This window comes from Magallana gigas, chromosome 1, assembly GCF_963853765.1.
Source record: "Magallana gigas chromosome 1, xbMagGiga1.1, whole genome shotgun sequence".
In the NCBI taxonomy this organism is placed as follows: domain Eukaryota; kingdom Metazoa; phylum Mollusca; class Bivalvia; order Ostreida; family Ostreidae; genus Magallana; species Magallana gigas.
In genome coordinates this window covers 53887326-53901070 of record NC_088853.1, presented here as the reverse complement: position 1 = coordinate 53901070, position 13745 = coordinate 53887326, and the positions used below count along the sequence as shown (strand labels likewise).

Genomic DNA, 13745 nt, shown 5'->3' with positions numbered 1-13745 from the left:
TGTTTCCTATTATAAATTAATCGGTGAAAAAAATCTCTCTCTCTCTCTCTCTCTCTCTCTCTCTCTCTCTCTCTCTCTCAGTTCATCCGGTTATTAAACAAAATAAAGATAATGAACCAAAAATGCATGATTTATTTTGATAATCGGTTTAAGGTTTGTATTTTTTTTTTCAATTTTCATTATTTCTAACTCTAGATCTGCTAGATACATGTTAAAGATGAAAAGACTCTCAACTGCCTTTGTTATATCGGGCAGGATATTACTGCTTTGTTTGTCTAGACATAGTTTTGTTCGTTTGTGTATATCTAATTAGAGTCTATTGTTTGTCCAACTTAAGAAAACCCCTGGAACTAACACAGAATATACAAGATATACACAACAGTTGTGTCGTGTGCCCAGGTGCATGTTTGTGTATATCTCATTAAAGTCTATTGTTTGTCCAACTTAAGAAAACCCCTGGAACTAACACAGAATATACAAGATATACACAACAGGTGTGTCGTGTGCCCAGGTGCACGTCAGGGTTTCTAAAGGCGTTGAATCTTAGTATGTACGAGTATACGATAAGTCTAGTGAATAAAAGTTAATTTACATTTGTAATTCATTTTCAAAGTATTATTTCCTAGCTCTGGGTTTCAAAAATGTAACGTCTACAAATTAACGATACATGTATGTAAGAGTAAAATCTTGAGGCTAATTAATTAATGTACCGGTGATCATAAATAGGGGTTGATTATTTAAATATATGTATAAGGGTAAATATGTCAAATATACCCTGGCACATCATACAATTGTATGTACAAGTCATTTGCAATTGCCACATGCAGTAAATACGTCACCGGTAATTGGTAATTTTGTTTGTTATAGAATTGATAGTTTAAAAAATACAGTTACATGTAAATATTTAAACATATTGGAACGGCGCCGCGATAATGAAAACCGGGAAATTGCGGGAAATTGAACAAATACCCTAATAGTATCAATGCATTTAATAAAAGAAATGATTTCATTTTCTTTCTTACATTTTTATAGCTATAAATTAGATGAACGTATATCTACTCGGTTTCAATTTATTAACTAAGAAAGCCTTCTATAGTGAACCTAACGGTTTCCATTTAGATATAATATATTTTTGTTCACTGAAGACCAAGTTCCGTATTTCATTCTAAATACATGCATGCATGTAATTTATAAATTAGATATAATTGATTGTTACAAACTGAATGGTTTGTCAAAATCTTTTCAAGTAAACACATTCAATACAGTGATTCAATATCCACTGATATATAGGATATAAAAACGCATGTGTATATGTAAGTTGCCGTGGCGCAGAGGAAGTGTGGTGATGCTAGGAAACTCAGGGTCCCAGGTTCAATTCTCGCCGTGGCCGGGTTTTTTTGTGTTTTTTTTTTCATTTTTCTTTCTAGAACAAAAACCGTTTTAATACCTTTTCTTTCATAAAGTTAGTACATTTTGTTGGAAATTAAGCACACTATTGAATTAATTTTTTTTAATGGCTTAAAGGTGGCTTAAAGGTAGCTTAAAGGTGGCTTAAAGGTGGCTTAAAGAAGTTTGGACATTAAGGACCTATAAGTTGTCCTTAAAGGTGGCTTAAAGATAGTCTTTAAGCTGCCTTTAAGCCATCTTTACGCTTTCTTTAAGCCACCTTTAAGCAACACATATAACTTAAAGGTGGCTTAAAGATCGTCTTTAAGCTACCTTTAAACACCTTTAAGCTATCTTTAAGGAGGACTTAAAGATGGTCATTCATCCTGTGATCTGTGTTAACGGAGAAACACCCTTGTAGTGATCTTCATCATCTCTATTTGCAAATGAAGCATCTGTACGGAGAGGTGCATTAGTCTCAGGGTATGTCATTTTACCTATCCATGTACCATTTTGTGTACACTTGTCGGACCCATGATAGCCTGAAAACGATTTAACACATTTAACATAGGCCCTAGCAGGAGTATCGCAAATCACTGAATCAATCACTACCTAAAACATTTACCCAGAGTACTGATTTCCGTTTCTTTGTATGTCTAAATACTCATTAACGAAGTCCTCAAAGTATTGGTCCACATTATCTGGTTTTGCTATCCCATGATACAGACCAATAACAAAGGGTTTTTTCAGTTCTAAATTTGCAATCATTCCTAATATTGACCAGAATTGGTCACTGGCACTTTTAAACGAAGGTAAGCCATCAATATTTATTTGAATTTTTACATAAAATTGATCACGCAAAGATTTACTCGATGAATGAGTTTCGAGCTGCTGACTCAAAGCTGAGGACATTCCAAAGTGATAATATTGTCCACCACACTTGTTTACAACTGCATCATTGACTTTTGTTTTTAATAAAATTCGTGGGTCCTTAGGTAAATAAGGATGTTGTTTTCTCAAAATGCTAAGCAGATCAGAAATGGTGGAATTTGGAACTAGATGGGTAACAGCCCAATTCCGTAAGTCTTCTTTAAAAGATTCCTGGTCATGCTGATTATTTTCTGATTCAGACTCATAATCTTTATCAGAGGAATCACTAGCAATAGTACTCATGTTATTTTCAAAATCATCATGATCATTTGAATTTCTGTCTTCGTTTTCTGACAGCTCTCCCAAATCTGAATTTTCAGGGTCTTGATCCACCCTATTTACATTGTCATCAACGTGAGACAACTGTGTATTTGAGGTTTGTTGTTGAGATGAATTACTTAATGTTTCTTCAATATCGTGTCTACTTAAACTTTCTATTTCTGAAAAATGTTCCTCTAGATTTCGTCTAACACGGCGTCTGATAGACCAGTATAGGGAACCCCCGGTAGCCATAGTGGATGTGTTTTTGTGTCTTGATGAGATCCATGAATGACTTAAATTATTTCTCTATATAATTTTCATTAATACATTTTGTAATTCAGAAAGTATGCAATGGCAGCTAATGTAGGTCAGAAAGCCAGAAAGACACAAGAAAATGCAGTTGACCTTCATCGATATATTTACGTCATCCCATGGAAACTCAGGAGCGGATCTGGAACTGAATATAGAAATACCCTATTTTAAACACCATAATTTAATGTCTCTTTACAGTGCACAATTTGATTAAGTCCAGTATGGAGTACATTTTAACAACGTTCGCCATGCGGGCAAGTACAAGTAAATTCGCTCTAAACAAACTATTAGTACTTGATTGTCTTTTTTCTAGAGGTAAAGAATTCCAGTTCATCGGCATTCATCCTAACTCGGTATAATTTATCCGTGTTGTCAAAGTTAAGTCTTTAAATTGAAGTCTTTAAGGTACGGTCTACATAAATTGATACACAATATTAGGCCAAGTTCAAATAATGAGGTGAATTGAGCTCCATATCAATAGCATCTATATTTGTTCCAAGATTAAGGTCTAAATAAGAGAATAATACTTACAGCTATGATTTCAAAATGTTCACATTGTGTAGTGGTATTGGAAAGGTTTGTGTGTCCACTGCGGAATCGACAAGTGTGCAAACCGTCAAGAAAGCAAAGGTCAGTAGCGTTACAAAGTACATTCATGGCACAATGCAATGCACATTCTACAGTAGACTTGATTTCTAGGGTGTGGACAGCACATGGCCTCGTTTAATGAAAAATTGTTCATAAGAATGTACTATCATAAAACCATGTAAATAAAAGACCGCTGCCCAGAAATTCATTTTAGATTCTTTTCATCTACAGGTCCTTAATACATAACCACGTTTCAACTATATTCTGACTTAAACTTTGATTATATCCCGGAGTACCTTCCTTTATCCTTCAGGACCAATCAGTCAGTAAATGTTTGTCCTATTCACATTGATATGTTTAAATATTGACAATTTCCAAGTGCCTTTTTCTGTGATAACATTACGAATCAAATGTATAACGTATACTGTTGAACGCAAGCGGATATAATAATTATAGGAAAAATCAATAACGTTAAAATGTTAACCTTATCACTTAGTCGTACATTTGTATAGAATTATACAAGTAATAGCTTTCCAAAAAGCTTGCCTGATTAAACAAAATTATTCAATGGAAGCATGCATGTATAAATAAGGCTACATTATCAGTAATGAATTTTAATGTTCGCTGCTGATCATAAATTTATAAACGGAACATGCAAATTAAAGACGAAATGTCAGTCTTTTTTCGATCAAGAACATGTACAATTATGTACATATACACTAGTATCGCTTGAAATTCAATTGTTTTATTAATTATTTTTTTTAAGGAATGTACACATATCATATAAGTCCAGCTTGAAAGCTGGAGATTAAATAGTCATTTTTTTTAAAAATTGTATTTGTTATAATAAGATGCAAAATCAACTGAAAGGCGTTTTTAGAAATTTCCAACCATATAAAATATGAAAGAGTACACAAACACGTTTTGTTTTTTGAATGCGTGTAAGGCAGCTTCATCAAAATCATCTTGACAAGCAATTAAAAAAAGGGTGAATTCTCAAATTCATGAAAAAGAAACCTAACTGTAACTTCAATTCCTTATTTGCAGTTTTATTTAATACATGCTTCTATAAAAGTGAAAGGGGGGGGGGGGGGGCAAATCCATGATATTTCAATTTATTATATAAAAGTTAAGAAAAGTGCCTGCTGCAAAAAAAGAGGGGAGGGGGAAAGCAGTCCCCCACTCCCAACCCAACCCCCGATGCTACGTGCCTGTGATACTAGTATTTACAGAGCACGATGTGCTCTGTGGTATTCGCATGATCCCAACGTACTGGTCCACTAGTTGGCGCGCAAAAACTATGAATGAGACATTATGGCGCGAAGTCCTGCTTTACCATTCACGCAACGGCTGAGATCTTGATGAACTCATCCATTGGCAGAGATCCATGGGGAGGGGGTCAGATGAATTTTTGACATTTGTTTTGGAACAGCTACATACATGTATATTATACTTTGGATCGGATGTTTTGGAAGAGATCTGTCGAATAATTAAACACACTTGATTAGTAGTTGTTAAATGTAGTAATGTACATTTAGTAAGACCCGCGAGTTATGACCCCTTTTCAAGATTAATGAAATCGCCCAACTGAACGAAAATCGGGTCACAACCCGCTTTTGGTGATTTAGTTCCTACAGTAAACATTCCTGCTGTATAAATATATATTTGTTTTAATCCAGACTTATGACACACTTGTAATAATGATAATCCAACACCAATTATTACTTACATTGAATCGTAATAGGCAATATGTCACAACTTGTTGCGATGACCCCCTCCCCCTTTTTCACCGTTCTAATATGGTGGAATGCTGATCTATTTTTAAATCAAGATTACACACGTGCACTGCATGGCGAGCATCCCTTTTCCTTGAAAACTCTTGCTTGATGTTGTTTTATTACATCCAATATAACGTTTTCATCAATTGTGAATGAAAATGCTGACACCTTAAATATGATATTGCTTGATCCAATTGTCTGCACTGTTTCGGAGAATTTAACTTTAAAACCTTAGATATGCCTGACGTAATGACGTCAGGCAATCAATACATCTTTGTATATGTATTTATTTAATCAAGCATCCACTATAGTTATTACCTTATGTCATTTTTTTATTAGCTCACCTGAGCTGAAAGCTCAAGTGATCTTTTGTCCGTCGTCCGTCTGTAAACTTTTTACATTTTGAACTTCTTCTCTAAAACCGCTTATCCAATTTCAACCAAATTTGGCACAAAGCATCCTTATTGGAGGGCGAATATAAATTGCAGAAATAAAAGTCCGATCTGTATTCAAAGCGGAGAAAACCTTGAAACTGTAGAAAAAGGGGGTGCATTTTTAAAAATCTTCTCAAGAACTACCGATTCCAATTCAACGTAGTTTAGCATAGATTATCCTTATGGGAAGGAAAATATAAATTGCAAAAATTAAGGTCTAATTCTGTTTCAAATCTGAGTTATTACGAAAATAATAGTAAAGGAAAAGTTTAATAGCTTCGGGCTCGGCATCCGGTTAAATGGGTAGACAAGACTTGGCCTGGGCAAAACAAAAGATTGGCAGTTATCAATCTGCCAATCTCATTAAAATATCAGGATATTTGATGGACCAGTATATTTGTATTTGCTGTAAATATTGCTGCAAAATAATGCGTATTTGGAATTGACGATTGCCGATCTGCCCCGGCTTTTATTTTTCCACGGCCCGGGTTTGCATACCCATTTTACCAAGACTCGTAGTACATACTTCAAAAACGAGGTTCTTTGTTTAAAGCAGGCATGACATTATACGAAAAAGGGTCGATCTGACTATGATGAATTTGCTTGTTGTGCAACAGTTCGCAAATGAAGGAAAATTTTTGAAACATGCAAAATATATTGGTGCCGATTTTGTAAAGTAAATTGAGGCTAAATATTTCAATGCGTTGACAGTTTTCACACATGACGTTGGTGTTAGCTTGTTCTGATTTTCGTGTCGTTTTCATTATTTATGCTTTATAACCTGGAAACTATCGTCTGTATTTCGTGATTTTTACGTATCAAATCAAACAGAGACTTCGGTAAATCAAACAATTAACTGTTTACCTGCGCAAATGAAGCAAAATCTGATGTATCAAAAAAGTACTAAAATACAATTCATTATATCGGTAAATCGGCATTATCTTAATGCAATAGGTTCTGTTGAGATGCTCGGCATTTTCTCGAGTTTATGCAGTTTAAATAGAGTTTGATATCGCTGTCGGAAATATGTAGGTATATACATGTATATATATGATTCATTTCGAAAAAATAAGTTGTGTTCTTTATTTGTTATAGTGCATGTTTCTTGTGTTTAATTGTTTGCAATTTCTATTTACTAACCATATTTGAGTGTTAAGCTTCGAGTTATAAGCAAGATACAGAGATTTGCTCACAATTCTATGTTTGTACACAGATCTTAAAAACTAAAGATTAAAAAAGTAAAAAAATTGTCAATATTTATTAAGAAAAGTTTCAAAGTCTGTTTTTCGAGAAACCAACTTTAACAACTTATTATATTGTAAACTTAACCTTTTTTCGTCATTATTTCTCCTACTGTACACGTGATCCTTGATTGTGTTTGTGTACATTTGTTTAAATGATTTTGAACCTCAAATACCAGTGAACTGGTCTTGAGTGAATAAAAGAATTGAAAATCTTAGGCCATTCTTTTTTCCCATTTTAAATGCTGAATAGGAAATACCAAGTGGGGCCGCCTCTTTATACAATAAATAATGTGAAATCTACATCAATGTTGATAGTTTTTCAGACACGGGTAAATAAAAACGACATCTTTAAAACAGTTTCTATAGTTCTCACACATTTCTGTTGCAGGGATTAAGTAATTATCACTAATACTAAGAAAATATCACAGCGGAAAATTATCCTGGCTTGTACGCGAAGTAAATAACAGTCATTTAATTATAATGGAGAAGACAAATAAAATTTTTGAATGTTTTTAATTTGAGGAATTGAGCATATATAGGTACAATTTTCTTTTTCACATCTATACATGTGGGATTTTTAAAATAAAAAACAATAACTAATACATTATTTTTTTTAAAATGCAATAACTAGTAAGTAGTTGAGGAAGAAAATGTTCATATTTGCTTATATATTTTGATCGCTTTACAAAGTGGGGGGGGGGGGGGGGGCAGAACGAAAATATAGGGCATTGGAAGTTAACAACTTAACAGTGTACTCCTACCAAATGTTTAGTTCTATATCTTGCGTAGGATTTTCTTTTTCTGGTAAAAAATAATATTTCATGAAGGTACAATGTCAAAGATTACGTGTATGCAAAAATAAGTGTAAAATTCGAATACTTTACATTATTTATTTTTTGTTTTTCTACCGAGGGACCATACGGCACACTATCTTTTGAACGCCCATTGTTGCTCAGGTGAGCGATGTGGCCCCATGGGCCTCTTGTATTAATTACATTGACTTCGTTTTCTCTGGAGAAAATGTTATATTATAGATATTTAAAGCAAAAAAAAAACAAACCCTAAAACTTCAAATCTCAAATTATTGCATGCATGTACTAGTAATATGTAAAACCTAGTGAAACACAAAATATACTAGTATAGGTGAATTATTTCATGAGATATACAACATTGTTCTCTAAATTGAACTTAAATTATTTGTACGAATTTGAAAATACAACACAATAAACATACTAAAGGTAATTATTGACCTTTTTTCCCTTTTTTACCCCCAATAACAATTTCTTTAAGGGGATCACAAATTCATTGAATAATTTAGTAGAAAACTGTGATTACGAAGAAGGCATCATTTTGTTTCAGGTTATATTTATACGATATAAAATAACTTTGTTAGCTAGTTGGAAATCGCATTACAACCAGAATCAAATAAGTAAAGTTTCAATGATGTTAACCTTTACTATTATTATATACCGTTTTCGTAAATAATTGCATTAACAAATAATGATAAAGTTTAGAGCTAAAAAAAACTAAAAGAAAAGTACAATTCAACACCATGAAATGGTTCTAATAACGATATACCTTCCATAATTGAAAAATTTCAATTACGTATAACTACAGGTACATTTGCAAAATTCTTTTATACTAGTATGAATCAGTAAACTGGGTTGGGCAGTTTCCGCATTATAAACCGCGAAGCTATTAATAATTTTTCTACCTTTATTCATTATATAAGGAACCATCAAATTAAAAAAAAGAAAAGAAATCCAAAATATTAACCTAAAGAATTCATTTAATTATTGGTGGTAATATTTTACAAAAAGGGAGCATATCAATTGGTTTTAAACTTTCGATATTTCTTTATTTACAGTCGTTGGCACGATATGCGTTTTTTTTGGCGATTGATTTACGATTTTTATACAGAGAACACAGTATTTTACTTTAAGTCCAGCGAATTCTCTAATTGCACTCCCCTGAAGTATCTGATTAGATTGATTTACTGTATATTTATTTTATACTGGAAATGGTGCAATAAAAATGAATATTTTACACATAATGATATTTGTTCAAGTATCATTCAAAGAATTCTCTAAATGCAGTCCCCAGGAGAATTTATAATTTATTTAGATTGGTTTACTGTACATTTATTTCATACTTGGAATAATACATCATGAAATAAATAATTTACGCAACAATATTAACTTTAAAATCCTTTGATAATATTTCATTGCAATCCTCTGCACCAATTTTTATTTTTTTTCTAAGAATGATGCATTATCGAATGAATATTTTACACAAATAATATTTGTTTACTTAAAATTCAGAAAACTCCACTCAATGCAACCCCATGCACTAATTTTAATTCATTTTTGATTGATTTACACGGACTTTTACAGCACCAAACAGACAAGACTTACGTGTATCACCAACGCAGAACCGAAAAGCTGATCTCGGTTTTGCTTTGGTCGTGGTCTGCTTCAAATAATATAGACAATTGGTCATTTTTCAATTGCAATATGAGGTTCTGCTTCTCACACCGGGGTCTGCTTTGTTTGTACGCCCTGGGTCAGCCTGAGGTCAGCTCCGGGTCCTCCAAAGCAGACCAGAGGCAGAACCTGTGCGGATAGAGAAAGCAGACCAGGGTTTGGTTTGGGTCTGCTTTCTGTAAGGATTGATATGAGTAGTATAGGCGTCTGTTAACCCCCCAAAACAATGGGCTATTGTTTTAAAAAAGAACAATAGGAGAACAATGGGGGAGTATCGATTGGAGGCAGGTGGGGACCACCTGCCCCACCTCTCCCCCTAAGATTTTTAACCCCCAAAGACAATGGAGATTTATAACCCCCCAAGACAATGAAGATTTTTAACCCCACAACACAATGGGTATTGTAGGGGGTGGGGGGTGGTCACCCGACCCGATATATGTAGACCATCAAAACACAACGGGGTATTGTATGGAGATGACAAAAGCAAGTATTTGTCATTGACCTTAACAAGGAGGAAAGGGAAAGGAGACCTGAGTGTAGTAAAACTGAACGTGTACTTTTAAAACAGGGTTAGAGTAAGGACACGATCCTATGAATGAAAATGGAGGAGATTGATTACCCGAGCGTAGTAAAAGAAAATCGATATGGAGTGAAAGGTGTCCTTTTAAATATACAGAGAGGAAACTATGAATGGAGATCGGCTAGATTTGAATATCGGTGTTGTTTGAGTAATGATACGGAGATTGGGTAGATTTAAATCTCGTTGTCGCTTGAGTAAAGATACCCGAACGTAAATGTCTGAGTAAAGATGCCTGAACCTGAATATTTTCTATCTATCTTTTTCTTTCATTCTCTATCATGTTTTAACCTAAGGGACACGGTTGCGTGAGACAATTCCACCTTCTGTCAGTTTAAAGCAATCTCGACCAATTGTAATATTGTAGAAAATGCTGCTAGCTACAAGGAATGTTTTTTCTGTCTATCTTTTCTTTCATTCTTTAACAGGTGGTTAATCCTGAGGAACTCTTCTGCGTGAGAAAACACCGCCCCCTGTCAGTTTGAAGCAATTTCGACCAATCGCAATATCGTAAAATACTGCTGACTACAAGGAATGTAACTTCGACAATTTCATTTTCTGACCAGATCGATCGCCGCTCAACATGAACACGAACTGTAGGTTGATTAACGGACGTGCTGTGTGCCCGCCAGGTAAATAGCGGTTGCATTACATGTGTTCGAAATGATAATACGGTTATATATTTTTTGATGAAATATTTATGATTCTGTTTTATTTTCAGTGCAGTTTATCACTCCCAGAATATGGGACCAAGAGTCCGATGAATGTAAGTCATTGTTTGTTGAGTTGGTTTTGTATTGACATTGTTATTTATTCGTGTTCTTGTTATTTATTCGCTTTGTTTGTTTTCTTGTTTTTTTTCTTGTTATTTTCATTACAAACGCCGAAGGATAGTACTTTGGTATTTTTGCTCATGTATATTGTTTCTAGTTGTTCGTTTACTTCAGATACAATCCCTCATCGTTCAACCTCGACGAGCATAACGATTGACAGTGAACGGACACGCGTGTTAACCCAACCCCTGGTTACTACCCTGTTATGCACTTGAGTATTCACCCCCTAGCATAACCACAAACATCAATCTATTCCCAGTTTCGTGAACATTGTTCCATTGTCATTTCTACTTAGGTCAGCACACACACTATTACACCCTTAAGACTACATAGTCTAGTATACACACTCCCCCGCCCCCCCCCCCCCGCCCCCCCCCCGCCCCCTCACTACTCAGGCTAGTACACATACTGCCTTCGCCCCCACCTGTATTACTACTTGTGTTAGACATCCCCCCTCCTTTCACTTCTTAGGTAAGGAACCTACTACCCCTCACCACCCCCTCTCCCACTACTCAGACTAACAGCCAGACCTTCAGGAACACCAATCATTCAGTAATCAAAGTAATTATGTTTATCTTTTTTAAAACTTATATTTATCTGATTAATAATCGGTTTTGCATGGTTTTATTCTTTCAATTTATTCCATCATGTTTTAATTATATATGTTCAAGAATTTTTCCTTTTTCACATGTTGTATTAATACATGACACTGAAAGTTTTGTGTATGTAAAAAATAAGTCAATTAATGATTTTAAAAAAGTGTATTGATATTCTTATTATATTAAAATACATTACTGTATTGATTTCAACAAGAAAATAAATCAATTTTCATTGGGTTTTTTTTTATTACAGCTCTAGAGATCAGTATAGCATCATTGGTTCTGGCCCTCCTCCTCCTGCTCGGGTGGATAGCAAAGAGGCTTATGAGACACTGCACCCGAGTGAGGATGAGGAGCAGAGGATTGGAAACTATTCCAAAAGAACGTGTATGTACTTATTTTTTTTATATTAATATTTTTGAAAATATTAAATCATTCATTCTGAGTCATATTAAATTCAGTTTGCATGTAAAGTTTCCCAGTAAAAATTTTTGTAGCATAGATACATACTTATGTCTTTTGTTTTATACATAATTTGAAATGGAACCCCGTCAAGGGATCACCCCCACCGCCCCAAAGATCGACTGCACCACCCCCGCCACCCCAAGCTAGGTCTCTACCAGAGCCACCCCCGCGGGCGCCTCCAGCCAGGTCTCTGGCACAGCCACCATCGCGGGCGCCGGCGGGGGGGAGATATAATCTCCGCTCAGCAAAGAGGTAATTCAATGTTTAAAGTTTTCTCTCTCTCTCTCTCTCTCCAATACCAATGTATTTTTTTTTTAACATGAAAATATGAACAAGCTCTTAACATTTCTCTTTCAAAATATGACGAACTGTATTTTTAATTTTCATTTTTTTTTCAAAACCAATTATATATATATATATCCTTTTTCTCTTTAATTTCAGGCCTAGGACAGAGTAGATGGTGTTAAACGGTGCATCCGCAATGTCACCAAGAAGAAGAATTCTTAGAAAATACACCCGCAATGTCTTCAAGAAGAAGAAGATTGTTTTTTTTAAATAATTAAATTTGTTTTACATCATTTCAGTATTTTCTTCTTTTTTAAAATGAACAGGAAGGAATGTCATGCGCGGATCCAAGAAAAAAAATCGAAAGAGGGGGGGGGGGGGGGGTCTGACAGTTATTTGAATTTACCAGGGGATTCGAGGTGTATTTTTTGAAATTTTATAATTTAATTTAAAAAAATGGAATTTTGAAGGGTATCTCTGACTCGTCCCCTCCTCCTCCTTTTCTAGATCCGTGCATGAATGTTGTGCAGTGATCCGTCCGCAAGTCGTAATTATATAGAGGTTTAACCCTCCTAGTAAAGTTTACCAATCTTCTCGTAATAGAATCATTGATATATGATAAAGGGAAAAACACATTTTTAAAAGATCACATTGACAATTTATTAACATTAAATTGTACAACAGTTATTTCTTTTCTTCGTCCACGCAGTCCTGTGATCTGAAATATAAATTGTTGTAAAAAGTCGTTACGAATACTACAAAACAATTATGAAATGAGAGACAATATATAAAATTTAAGTGAATGAACTTACACAGGGATCTCGACGGACTCTGAGAGGTCTCTATCGTTGCAATGAAATAAAAAAACAAAGGAAAAGTTTTATATTAGAAACAAGAGCGAGTATTACAAATAATATGGATTTTTTTTTCGATAATTTAGGTAGTGTATAAAAAAAAAAACTTAAAAGGGAATTGCTAGAACTTCCGAACTGAGAAAAAAATAAAAATGAAATCTTAGTGAAAAACAACCCCAATTTTTTCCCTTAGTTGAATTCTTATAGAATATGAAAATTGATAGTCTATACGAAACAAAGAAGATTAAAACCTACGAGGAATTGATGATGGCGGAGTCTGCACTGTAAAACAGTATATTAATATTTATAAGTTTTATGAAATAATTGGAATTTGTTTTTTGTTTTATTGAATATTTAAATTAAAAAGACTTGTGAGCGATAAAAAATAAATAAAAATAAAATCTAACCCAATGGGCGACAGTTCCCACTGAAGGGAACCGTCCTCTCCCCGGTTAAGTCTTTTTGGTTTACTGAGAAAAGAGAGATAACTTATAAATAGTGAAAATATTAGATATATTTACTATGAGATCAGATTACTCCTTTCCCCTTCTGAAATTATTATATTAATTAATATTACACTTACCAATTCCTTTTTGGGGCCCTAGGTGTGGTACATGTATTGTGTCTTTTTAAAAAAAAAAAATCTTTATATAGTGATTTTGAAGAAAGTTTATTTTAATTATCAATGTTTTTCATATAACTGATATAAAGAATGT

General features: G+C 34.1%; 1 long non-coding RNA gene across 2 annotated transcripts; it reads left to right on the top strand.

Moving 5' to 3' along the window:
• Positions 1-9756: 9756 nt before the first annotated feature.
• Positions 9757-12455, top strand: LOC117685607 (uncharacterized). Of its 2 annotated transcripts, XR_010712157.1 has the most exons (4): positions 9757-10625; positions 10715-10759; positions 11679-12142; positions 12332-12455. It is a non-coding gene; the product is annotated as an uncharacterized lncRNA (long non-coding RNA). The 2 variants fall into 2 exon arrangements; XR_004599107.2 differs by lacking the exons at positions 11679-12142; positions 12332-12455 and adding an exon at positions 10941-11180 and having other exon boundaries at positions 9768-10625.
• Positions 12456-13745: the final 1290 nt, after the last annotated feature.